Source organism: Oryzias latipes, chromosome 21 (assembly GCF_053564925.1).
Source record: "Oryzias latipes strain Hd-rR chromosome 21, Olatipes_Hd-rR_3.1".
Lineage (NCBI taxonomy): Eukaryota > Metazoa > Chordata > Actinopteri > Beloniformes > Adrianichthyidae > Oryzias > Oryzias latipes.
This window is the reverse complement of record NC_136257.1, coordinates 7,919,569-7,932,387: the sequence shown is the minus strand read 5'-3', so window position 1 is coordinate 7,932,387 and position 12,819 is coordinate 7,919,569. Positions and strand designations below refer to the sequence as shown.

The following is a 12,819-nucleotide window of genomic DNA, read 5'->3' as shown; positions in this document are numbered from 1 at the left end:
ATAGTGACACACGATCGGAATGAGCGTTTACATGCTCCACGATCGGATAAACGATCGGTATAACCCACCTATCTCGATCGGAAAGAAATTCTGATCCGAATGAGTCTGATCGGGGCAGAGTATTCTGAACGCCGCGTTTACATGAAGCATTTTCTTTCCGATCATGCGTTCTGATTACTTTTGCCCATGTAAACGCGGCTATTTTTTCTTACCCTCCCTTCGCCACAAGGAAGGGCATCAAAACATTTTACATTTGAACTGCTAAATAGAGCATTCGGTCTAGTAAAATCTTATTTTTTTAGATACCTGCAAATTAGACAGCATCTCCACTCTCTCAGGCCTGGCATTGCCACTGTGTAATCAGCCAGAAAAGTTCCTAGCTAAGGAGGCTGGCTGTTCACAGAGCACTGTGTCCATGTAGATCAACAGAAAGTTCAATGGAAGAGTAAAATGTGGCAGGAGAAGATGCAGCAGCAGAAGAGACGGCTGTGGACTTCAGTGGATTATCAAAACATTCAAAAAGCTGCAGAAATCCAGAAAGAGTGGAATGAGATGGGGGAACAACTTCAAGAACCACTACACTCCGACACGTTCGGGAGATGGGCTACAACTGCCGTGTTTCTCCGGTCAAACCACTTCTGAGCCTGGATGAACAGAGGAATCATCTCAATGGGGCCAAGGAGAAGAAGAACTGGACTGTTGACCAGATGAACCCAAACTGCTGGAGGTCCAGTAGGAAATTTCCACAGTCAGGATTTGGGCTGCAATGTCCAGCGCTGGTATTGGTCAACTCTGATTTCCTGGTTTGATGCCCATACCATCACAGTGCTTGACTGGCCCACCAACTCAGGGGACCTAAAACCTAAATGTATTATTAAGAAGAAAATGAGGGGCACAAGACGGGGACATCAACAAAATGTGGGCTTCCATAATTGCCACGCGATGATACAAGCTGATGTCATCTGTGCCACGGCGCATTGAGGCAGTCATTCAGGCAAAGAGATTCCCAACCAAGTAGACATATTGTTTTGGAAATACTTTAATTTAATTGATGTGATCATAATCTCAGTCTTTGTCTTTTTGCAAAAACTAAGAAGTAAACAGTGATTTCTCAGAGGTACTCTAATTCCCTGAAATCCTGTTTTTTGTGGGTTTTATGAGCTAGGACCCCAGTTTTTGTAAAAATAAGTAAATTATTGAAATCAAATAATCAATTGAATAATCTAACCTACCGGTATTGTGGTGTGTAGTTAATACATACCGACTGCAATGTGCTATTATTGTTTGGTCATCACACATGGCTAAAACAGATTCATTGCTAACAGTGTTGGAGTGCTATTTCTTTAAAGATCAACATTTTTATTTGGTTCATCCATTTAGAAGAATAGTTTGTGATTATATAGAATCTGATTTTACTGTGAAAATATTTTAGATAAGGCTTTTCAAACATTCAAGAGTTTAGCTGCAAGTATTTTCGTGTTGCATCTATGTTGTGATTGACACTCAAAAAAATAATTTACCCAGTTTGGGAAAACTCAAGTCCAATATTGTCAAGGTTTTTATTACCTTAGTATTGTGTTTTGTGTTGTTTGTTTTTAATAGTCCGGCCCTGAAATGTATAATAAAACAGAAAACTACACTCAATTAACAGAACAGTAAACAGTTTTTATGTTGTTATTCCCTATAACAAATTAAAATTCTAACATGCTTTGCATAGACAGAAGATTGTGGGACGCCACAGAAAACTCAGACAAAGTATGAGCTATGATGTAAAAATGAAAGGAGGTGTTGCATGAAAGGTGACTTAAGCAGAAACCAAAACTGCGTAAGAAGCCATTTGATGTAGAAATCTCATTAAACTGGAGTAAAAAAAAGAGAAAAGAATGTTTTCGATTGGCAATGAAATGTCAAATTTAAAAAAATCTTTAACCACAAAGTAGATATTGATAAAAGAAATGATTGCATTCTTTGAATAAGGAATAATATTCAAAATGTTTATTTCACTTTCAAATTAAGCTGCAGGTATTTTTTACCTTAGAAAAAGAAGCTCATTTTCTGCATTGTTTTGTATGTATTCTGAAAAACAAAAAAAAAGTGAAATATATGAATCTTATTTTAAAGTTTTCAAACAAATAAAGTTGCTTCTTTTTCACAGATCCATCGCAGAGAAGTTCCACATGCAAGATCATTCCAAAATCCAGGAGATTCTCTAATTTCAGCACAGTCTTCCTCTCCGTGAAGTTTGTCTCCACCATCACTATCAGGCTGATTCTTTCCCCAGAATCTGTCAGTTCAGAAAATAAAAGGATCTTCTTCAGACACCATACAGACATGCATCCAATTTTATTGATCTCTCAAGTATAAAAACAAAATTTACCATATACTTACAAATAACCCTTGTGCTATCCTATGACCCCACCCTTACATTGATGTGTTCTCCCTACCATGACAAAGGTGGAAAGATTTCATGTAATCCATGGATGGACACCAGTCGAGATCACAAATCATTGAAGAAAAAAGGTTCAGAGCACTGTCTAGTGGGTCTAGATGACCCAACTCCCAACGTTACAGTGCCTAGGATAACACGACGGTTTAAAAAGGGTGTACGTGTGTGTCTGTGTTTGTTAATTTTGTGGGTTTTACCCCACTATATAAAAAACAATTATAATCAAATGGCAGCAGCTAAACCAACCCCCAGCCCACTCTGTGTTTTAGTAGCACTGATCCAGACTGAACACTCACTGCAGAGTCAGAGGACTTCCATCTACCCATTTCCAGGTTCCCTCCTCGGCTTTGTCAGTCAGTCCAATCCAAACTGGTTCATCTCTGAATGCAACAAGAAAAGTCTGCAAAAAATGTAAAAATATGTTTAAATCATTAACAGAAGCTAATAATTTAAACACATTTAGATTTAAATAGGATATCATCAAAAAATTTAACAAAAAATAAAAGAAAATTAAATAAACTATTATTATCTTAAGTTACGAAACAAGCATAAGAACAATACAGATGATATCAACAAACTAATTAATCCTATCCTTTACAAACAAGCTTCTGTCCATCAACATTTTATATAAGGATTCCTGTGGATCAACCTTCTAGAATGATCAATTTGTCAAAGTAACAATGAGTTTTTAACAAACGTGTTTGATTCTTTCTGGATCCATTTTCAATTTACAGTACAATGCTAACTTATCCTCATTAAAGTAAAAAGGAAAAGAACTTTCAGTGGAACAGTCAGAAGTAAGAGCTCTGCCTCCCCCTCTGGTCACCAGCGGGAGCTGTCCCCAGAGTTCTACACATTTCCTGGATGCCCCACACCTGACTTTCATCTGTTCAATCATCCACAGTGTAACCTTTGTGCTATCCTAGGCACTTTACCATTGGGAGTTGGGTCATCTAGACCCACTAGACAGGGATGCTCACACTTTTTTGGCGTGTGAGCTACTTCTTTTGAATCGACAATGTATTGAAGATCTTTGTATGTATGTATGTATGTATGTATGTATGTATGTATGTATGTATGTATGTATGTATGTATGTATGTATGTATATATATATATATATATATATATATATATATATATATATATATATATGTATGTGTGTGTATGTATATACCCTGCGACAGTCTGGCGACCAGTCCAGGGCATCCCCTGCCTACACCCAAGTGGCCGGGATAGGCTCCGGCAACCCCGTGACCCCGAAAAACGGTAAAGAAGATGAATGAATGAATGAAAAAATGTTTGTTAGTTATGTTTATTAGTAACATTATTGTTTATGTACTGATGATTAAAAACTACACAGTAAGATTACACAAAGATACTTTTGTATTAACAGATGAAGCTTTTTATTACAAAGACAGAAAGCAGCAACCATCGGATGTCATGCTCTGCTGTAAACCGTGCCATAGAGGGAGCATCATGGCGTTTCAAAGGCGCTGCTGGCTCCGTACGAAGCGCGTGCCTTGGACAAAACAGCTTCCTTATGAGCTCGTATTTATCGGGCGAGAACTGCAGAGCTGATATCAAGAGGAGACACGCGGGGCGGCTTCAATAAACACTTCGCTTGCGCGGAGCGGTCTTCTGCCGGGAACTTGACGTGACGCGGGGCAGAGAGCAACTTTCTGATGACAGAGAGTTTGTGCTCAGTGAATTTAAACACGCGTATGCAGCGACGTATGCTTCAGAGGATGTCCGATTGGCCGTTATGCATGTCAATCAAGTCCCGTACTTCTCGGTGAGGATTTTGATGTGCTGGTGGATTTTTTAGAAGTACTTTTTTTTTTTTAATCTTCTCTGTCCCGCAATCTACCCTCATGTCCTTGAAGATCGACCGATCGATGTAATGAGCACCCCTACACTAGACAGTGCTCTGAACCATTTTTCTTCAATGATTTGTGATCTTCACTGGTGTCCATGGATTACATGAAATCTTTCCACCTTTGTCATGGTAGGGAGAACACGTCAAAGTAAGGGTGGGCTCATCTAAAATAGCACAAGGGATACCTAAGCTTTGCACTGAGTGAAGTTCAGTGTGATGTATTGTTTGCCTTCCTTACCGAGCGTCATATTTGGACCTGATCTGTTGTCTCCTGACCCTGTGTCTGACTCTACACAGCCTTTTTTTTTTCATTCAAAAGCTGCCTCTGTTAGCTCAAAACTGTCCCAGAGCTCATCTGTTTGGAGACATGGTCTTCCCGGGAGACACGGATCTCCTGAGTCCGGCAGCTCGCTCGCTAATGCAGAGCAGCCGTATGGACTGCTGTCTGAAACGGGAGAGCACACCATAACAAAGCACTCTCGCCTGCAAACACTGTGCTTTGCACAGAGACGTGGTTCAGTCGCACAGAACAGCTGACTGGTTCCAGTGTTCCACCACATGACGCAAAGCCAGCGCAGTAATGACCTACAATCAGAATAATAAACTGTTTATATGCACCATGATCGTATCAACAATCGGCATAACACACCTATCTCAATTGGAAAGAAATTTTGATCCGAACGAGTCTGATAAGGGCAGAGTATTCTGAACGGTGTGTTTACATGGCGCGTGTTTTTTCTGATTACGCGTTTATTCCGATTATTTTTGTCCATTTAAACGCAGGTTTGTCACCTGTAAACAACAACATATATACGGATACTTCTATTCACTCTGGTGCCAGCTCTTTGGTCTGATTTCATGTTGCTGTGACTGTCAGAGTGAATTTCTGAAGAGTACTGCTGTGTTGGATTACTGTGAGTCTTTTGTCTTCTTTTCCTTTTTTTGTGTCAGGAGATTTTTGTTGTCTTGTTTGTAGAAGTTCTTCTCAAGATTTGGATTTACCTGACTGCTCTCATCTGGACAGATTGAAGTGTATTATGTCGTGTGGAACTAGTTCTTTTTGGAGTTTTGCCTTTTCCTCTTCCCCCTGAGGAAGAACCTCTTAGTCCTACATTTGACTTCCTATCGACTATTGTCTTAGATTCTGATCAAATTATAATATTAGGGGATTTTAATATTCACGTTGATGACCCCAGTGACTGCCTAGGAAAGGCTTTTGCAGCTTTATTAGATGATGTTGGTTTCACCCAAAGTGTGAATGAACCCACTCACTGTCATAAGCACACCCTGGACCTTGTTCTAACCCATGGTATAGAGATCAGCCAGCTGAGTGTCCTTCCTCTTAACCCCATCATTTCTGATCACTTTATGATTACCTTCCAGCTTACACTGGAACATCCTTCTGCCCCAGTGAATAAGAAACAGCTTAGAAGAACCTTAACTGACCGTTCTGTGTCTGAGTTTAGACACACAGTTCAGCCAGTACTTAGTGATATTCTGAGAAAATACTCTGAGACCAGCTCCCATAGTTTCAGTCCTAATATAAATGACCACTTTGTTAATGATGCCTTACAAGCCCTCAGGAGTACACTCGATGTTGTTGCCCCCTTGAAACCTAAGTTCGTCAGACAAAACCGAGTAGCACCGTGGTTTAACGCTGAAACTCGTTCTCTTAAACAAGAAACCCGTAAGTTGGAAAGGGAATGGCGCCGCTCCGGTTCAGAGCTGTCTCTGGATATCTGGAAACATAGCCTATTAAATTATAAAAAAGCTCTGCGTAGAGCTAGAAGCCAGTACTATTCAACCTTAATATCAGAGAATGGAAACAATCCAAGATTTCTTTTTAGCACTATTGCTAAATTAACTCGCAGTCAGAGCTCAGTAGAACCACATGTTCCTGTTTCTCTCAGCTCTGATGATTTTCTTACATTTTTCGACAGTAAAATCTCAAATATTAGACATAAGTTAAATCAAGTTATTCCTACTATCAGCCCAGAACAGGCTGAAGCGGTAGAAATGGAGGCCTCCATAGAAACCTCTGTAACATTAGACGGCTTCACTGCTGTGGATCAAGCGGAAATAACATCAATTATTACGTCCTCCAAATCCTCAACTTGTCTGTTAGACCCAATTCCCACTAGACTTTTTAAAGAAACTTTTCCCCTAATTAATGATCCCATATTAACAATGATAAATGCCTCTCTGGAAACGGGTTACGTGCCACAGTCTTTTAAATATGCAGTTGTTAAACTTCTTCTGAAAAAGCCCAGTTTGGATCCTAGCATCTTGGCCAACTATAGACCGATATCAAACCTGCCCTTTATTTCTAAAATCCTGGAAAGAGTTGTAGTTAAGCAGCTTTACTGCCACCTACAGGACAACAGCCACTTTGAAGACTTTCAGTCGGGGTTTAGACCTCACCACAGTACGGAAACTGCACTAGTTAGAGTCTCTAATGACTTGTTATTGGCCTCAGAAAAGGGTCTACTTTCTATTCTGGTCCTGTTGGACCTCAGTGCAGCCTTTGACACTATCGACCACGGTATTTTACTCCATAGATTAGAGCAGGACATAGGGATCAGAGGATCTGCTCTCCAGTGGTTTAAATCCTATCTGTCCGATAGGTATCAGTTCGTTAATGTAAATGGCCACTCCTCTCAGTGCACTCGAGTCAACTATGGAGTCCCACAGGGCTCAGTCTTGGGACCCATCCTGTTTACGCTTTATATGCTACCCCTAGGAAACATAATCAGGAAACACAGCATTAATTTTCATTGTTATGCCGACGATACGCAGTTGTATTTATCCATGAAGCCTGACCAGAATGACCAGATAGAGAAACTGAACGCCTGCATCAGAGACATCACCTGGCTGTGGATCCTGCCTCTGGCTCATCTCTGGCTCGTCTCTGCTCTGTACCTGACCGAGTACCTCGCCTCTGCTCCTGCTCCTGCTCCTGTCTGCTCCTGTGGTTCCTGTCTCCGGCTCGACTCGCGCCTTTGACTGTCCCCACAACCACGGCTGGATGAAGCTCGTCTGCTGGACTTTTATATATGTAGTTGTAGATTTAGATAAGTTAATTCTTCTCTAAGATTTCTGGTAAATCGCCTGTCCGTCCTGGGGGAGGATCCCTCCTTCATGTGGGCACCCCTGAGGTTTCTTCGTTTTTTCCGGAATCCGGTTTTTTTGGGAGTTTTTCCTTACCGCGAAGGGGGGTCTAAGGGCAGGGATGCCAGTATAGCTTAGTCAGTTTGTTAGTTCATTTTAGTATTTTTCTATTGAACTCTTTGTATTCGTGATCCTTTTGATTTCATGTTTTACTTCGAAGCCCATCGAGACGACTGTTGTTGTGATTTTGGGCTATACAAATAAAATTGAATTGAATTGAATTGATATATGCTGTAAGGATGGCTCTGTCATTTTTATCCCTGCAATTTCTGTTTTCCCTTACTAACTCTATCCTGTGTTTTAGATTTCCTCAATGTGGGGCTGACTGCAGTTATCACTTCCTCCTTTGTTTGGACTGATTTGGGTTATCCTCACTAAATAATTATATTATTGTTTTTGTGTAATCTCTGTTGTAAAGATGTTTTTTTAGTATTATCTTTAAAAAAAGTAACCCAAAACAGACACAAACTAAAGAAACAAGTACCTTTTCACCTTGGGTGTTTATCACCACCAGATCAGCTCCTCTGGCTCTGCAGGACTCTCTTGCTTCATCCCAGGACTTAGACTCCACAGAGAAGAAGTAACAAGAGGAACCAAATCTGATCCATCCTGCAGGACATCCTGATTTCCCTGGAGTACATTTGAAATGTAAAGCAACTCACAATTAGCACATTACTCAAAACAAGCAGATTTGATTTCTTTTTCATCCACAGATTCTGAATTTGTGCAAAAGCTCAGCAAAATTTTACAGAAAGTCACTTTCTGTCCCTCTTACTTTGTGTCAAGAAATGGTTTTATTACCTATCGAGTATTTTTAAATCAGTTACAACATTAGAACCTGGCCTGTTATGTGCTCTAATACCAATTAATGAGGAAGTTTTTGTTAACTTTACCAAAGTTGCACATCAAGCTTAACAGCCTATAGGTGTTAATGGCAACTAATGCAGCAAATATGGCAAGATCTTTTTTCTTTACAGTCTTAGTCCCATTCACCCACACAAACACACATTCACACACTAATGGTGGCTCCACTGCTGAACACTGGTGCCAACCTCAACCACTGAGAACAATGTGGGGTTTGGTGTCTTCTTCGACACATGAGCAGGCAAGGTGGGAACTAAACCTGCAATCCTCAGAACAGAGATTGACTGCTCTACCTATGCACCACAGTGTCAAGTTAAAGTTTTAACAGAATAATAATTTGAAAAAAGCTGTTATTATCAATCAATTTGTTTTCTTACAATTGACTCCAACAACTTTATCACACTAAGTAAACTTTTACCATTATTAATTTTCCTAATTGTTATTTTTTTATTCATAGCTTGAGTTCCATGAAATAATAGAAGATGTTACTTTTATCCATCCATTCATATTCTTCTGCTCATCGAATGGGTGGTGGGGGCAGCAGTCGAAGCAGAGATGCCCGGACTTCCTTCTTCCCAGTCTCTTCCTCCAGCTCTTCTGGGGTGACCCCAGGTGTTTCCAGGCCAGCCAACAGATATAGTCTCTCCAGCGTGTCCTGAGTCTTCCTCTGGCCTTCATCCACTGGAAAATGCCTGGAACATCCAGACCACATGCCCGAGCCACCTGAACTGGATCCTCAGGATGTGAAGGAGCAACGGTTCTACTCTGAGCTCTCTGCGGGTGACCGAGGTGACCCTGTCTCTAAGGGAGCACCCAGCCACCAAACGGAGGAAGCTCATTTCAGAGACTTGTATTAGGGACCTGGTCCTTTCAGTCATGACCCAGAGCTCATGACCATAGGTGAGTATTAAAAAGAACGAAGATCGACTGGTAAATTGAGAGTTTTCCGTTCTGGCTCAGCTCTCTCTTCCCCCCAAAGACCATAATAACAAACGCATAACAGCAGATGCTGCTCCCATCTACCCGTCGATCTCACGCTCTGATCTTTCCTCACTCGTGAACAAGACCCTGAGATACTTAAACTCCTCCTATTGTGGCAGGAGCCCTACACCCACCCAGAAAGGTCTAACTACCTGTCTCTGGACATGGCCTCAGACTTAGCTGTGCTGTCCCTCATCCCACCCCCTTCTCACTCTGCAGCAAACCCCAATACATGCTGGACATCCTGGCTCGATGAAGCTAACAGGACAACATCATCTGCAAAGAGCAGAAAGGAAATCCTGTGGTCCCAAAACCAGACTTCCTAAGGCCCCTGGCTGCGCCTAAAAATGATGTCCATAAAGAGTATAAACAGAACCAGTGATCGGGTCAGACTGCCTGCTGGCTACGAGGACCAAGCTCCTGCTCCGGTTATACAGAGACCGGACAGCCCTCAGTAAGGCTCCCCTGACCCCACACTCCCAGAGCACCCTCCACAAGATACCATGGGGTCAAACGCCTTCTCCAAATTCATAAAAGACAGAGACTGGAGGAGCAAACTCCCACGAACCCTCTAGCACCCTAAAGAGGGTGCCCAGTTGGTCTACATTATCACGACCAGGACAGAAACCACGTCCCTCCAGATGCCTTCATTGCCCACATGGGCATTGAATATTCTCAGGAGAACAATGAATCTTCACAAAGTAGATTTTTACTTCAGGATTTTCATACTTACTTTGTTTAAAGTCCATCAGCTTCTTGGTTGTTTCAATGAGGCTGGTATTCATCCTCTCAAAGACAGCATTCAGATGCTCAGTCAAATTTTCTTTGCTGTCAGAGATTTCTGACAAATGTCTTACTGTGTCACCATCTGAAATGAATTCAGGCCAAAAAATCTTTATCAGTGACTTAATGACATAATGGATAGTGAAACAAGTGCAGTTAGCTAACAGACTGTCAGTGTAAAGGTGCACAGACAAGATTGACATTATTACCCAACAAGCTGATATAAGGCAGACTTGAAAAGTCTGTTGGTCTAGAGTAGACTCTAGATTGAGTCCGATTAATTTGGTCGGGATCTCATTGTTGCTCCATTACTCTGTTTACATCCCCTAATGCCAGGCTTTTATGGTTTTGGTTCAGTTGTTCCACTTTGAGCATGGAGCATATTCAGACTGAGGAAACTCAGAGCGAACTGATTGGAAACAAACCAAGACCACATCAAAAATGGGTCAGAGACCAGGTAGCACTTAGTCATATTCAGACTAAAGATTTGTTCCAGATTATTGGGGTAAACATTTGACTAGTTCATTTTAAACAAATCAAACGTGTCCAGTCTTAATACACCCTGAGAAATGGGAGCCTAAAGACAGATCTCCATGGAAAACATTCTTCAAAAACACGTTATTTTCATTTTTCTCTTCTGAGCTGATATTTTTAAAATCATTAGTGAGACTGATTTGTTACACAAGTCTTTGTACCACATTTTGTTTGCTTATACAAGGAAACAGTTATTACATTTAGAAACAGAGATTTACATGTAGTTTCTTGCAAAGATTGCTTAAGGTCCTGCTATAATAAAAGCTAAAAAATGTCAAACATAAAACAGATCTTCATTTGACCTGCCGACCCATCGTTCTTTTCTTAGCTTTTACACTGAATATAGTCTCGAATAGACGGCAGAAAAAAATGTAGACAAAAATGTATTAAAACTCAGATTTTGAAGCATCCATGACCACCTGAAACTCCTGAAAATCGTATTTGGCTTCTTTGACCTTGTTGCACAAATGTCTAGTTTGACTGGTTCATCACACTTACGAATCCCACCTCTTTCTGTTTCTGCTTTCCTTACAATTTTAACTTAAATAGTTCTAGTTTATTTTAAAACATGAACTATAGTGTTGCCTATACCACTCCATGTTGTGTTATAATAACACAAAAATTTTCTACAAAAACAGTGAGCCAAGTAAAAAAAAGAACTATTTTAAAAATAAAAAAATCCATAGGCAACTCATAAAGCATCCTATAGTCAGACTTATTATCTGCAATGAAATTTTTTTTCAACAAATGTTTTCCTTTTTCAATCCTCCTATGAAACATGTTTTTGGACTGTGGGAGGAAGAAAATAACCCGTGTGTGTGCGGGGAGAACATGCAAACTACACAGAGAAAAAAAATTCCCAGCTGGGACTTAACTATTTGAAACAAAAGTGTAAACCATCACATTACCATGCAGCCTCTAATTCTACAACTTAGTAAAAGGCAAAAAATGTAATTACATTTTTGAATTGAATGTCAAACGACAGAATCTTATTGTCACATTTGGTCTATTGTGAGTTAAATACTCACAGAGGAGGCCGAGAATGACGAGTCCAGCCATAAGAAGAACACTCAGCATCACCATGAAAGTAATAACACTGAGATAGCATCTCCTGTTGGACTTGATGGAAGCTACAGGGGGAAAATTATAACTGAAAGCACAATAGAAAACATAAAGTGAATTCAGGTTGTTTTATCTGTGAGTTCACTCTTACCTGATGGATTTGATATGGAAACCTGGCAGACAGGATTTTTGGAATCAAGATTTCCATAAATGGCTTCCATTTTAAGGATGCAAAGTCGAAGAACATGTGAAACACTTGGCAGACTGATGTGTTCCCTGAACAATTTTTCCTGCCACAGGTTGTCATAGATGCGGTGGAAAGTCATTGTGACAGGAAGCCTCGATGAAGTGAATCTAAGTGGGGTTACTAAAACAGAACAGAAGTTCCGCTTTTACTGTTTTATTTAACTTGTCCTGTCCAACAGCTGAGCAAACAAATGTAAGCTGAAAGCTTCTTGTGTTGGACAGACGTTACTGTGACAATAGGGGGTTATGAATCTTCTGACACTTGTATACACAAAGTCAGTGGGGGACCGTGCATTACACACCTTGGCTTTTAATAGTGCTACGTCTGAATCACTTTAACACTGGCACTTTAACATTGGCAGTTGGGTCATCTTGAACCACTAGACAGTGCGCTGAACCTTTTTTCTTCAATGATTTGTGATCTTCACTAGTTTTCATGGATTACATGAAATCCTCTTCACCTTTATCCACCTTTGTCACGGTAGGGATAACACGTCAATGTAAGGGTGGGGTCATAGGATAACACAAGGGTTAATGAGGAGTTGAGGGGCTCTAAATAAACGTAATAAATCGCTATACAAATGAAAACAACCTCATAATTTTCGAATATAATTAATCATATTGATAATTTCACTCACCAAAATATCTAATTATTTGAAGACAAAATCCATCCTCCTCACATTCCACATCCCCTCAGTTTGTTTGTTTCATAAATTTTCTAAGAACTGTCTTTGGATATTGAATGTTAATGGTTTCCCACTGGCTTTGTATAGAAGTTGTGCGGTGTAAAAATCAACAAGGCCATAGCTAAGACTCTAAAGTTGTTGCAACAGCTGCATATAAAAATACCTGACAGAT

The 12,819-nt window shown here is 40.4% G+C and overlaps 1 long non-coding RNA gene across 2 annotated transcripts; it reads right to left on the bottom strand.

The window, feature by feature from the left end:
* Nucleotides 1–1,157: 1,157 nt before the first annotated feature.
* Nucleotides 1,158–12,503, bottom strand: LOC110017399 (uncharacterized). 2 transcript variants are annotated; one of them, XR_013652796.1, is made up of 7 exons: nucleotides 11,867–12,503; nucleotides 11,682–11,783; nucleotides 8,845–10,204; nucleotides 7,976–8,121; nucleotides 2,743–2,846; nucleotides 2,389–2,440; nucleotides 1,158–2,284 (listed from the first exon to the last, which is right to left on the bottom strand). It is a non-coding gene; the product is annotated as an uncharacterized LOC110017399 (long non-coding RNA). The 2 variants fall into 2 exon arrangements; XR_013652797.1 differs by lacking the exon at nucleotides 2,389–2,440.
* Nucleotides 12,504–12,819: the final 316 nt, after the last annotated feature.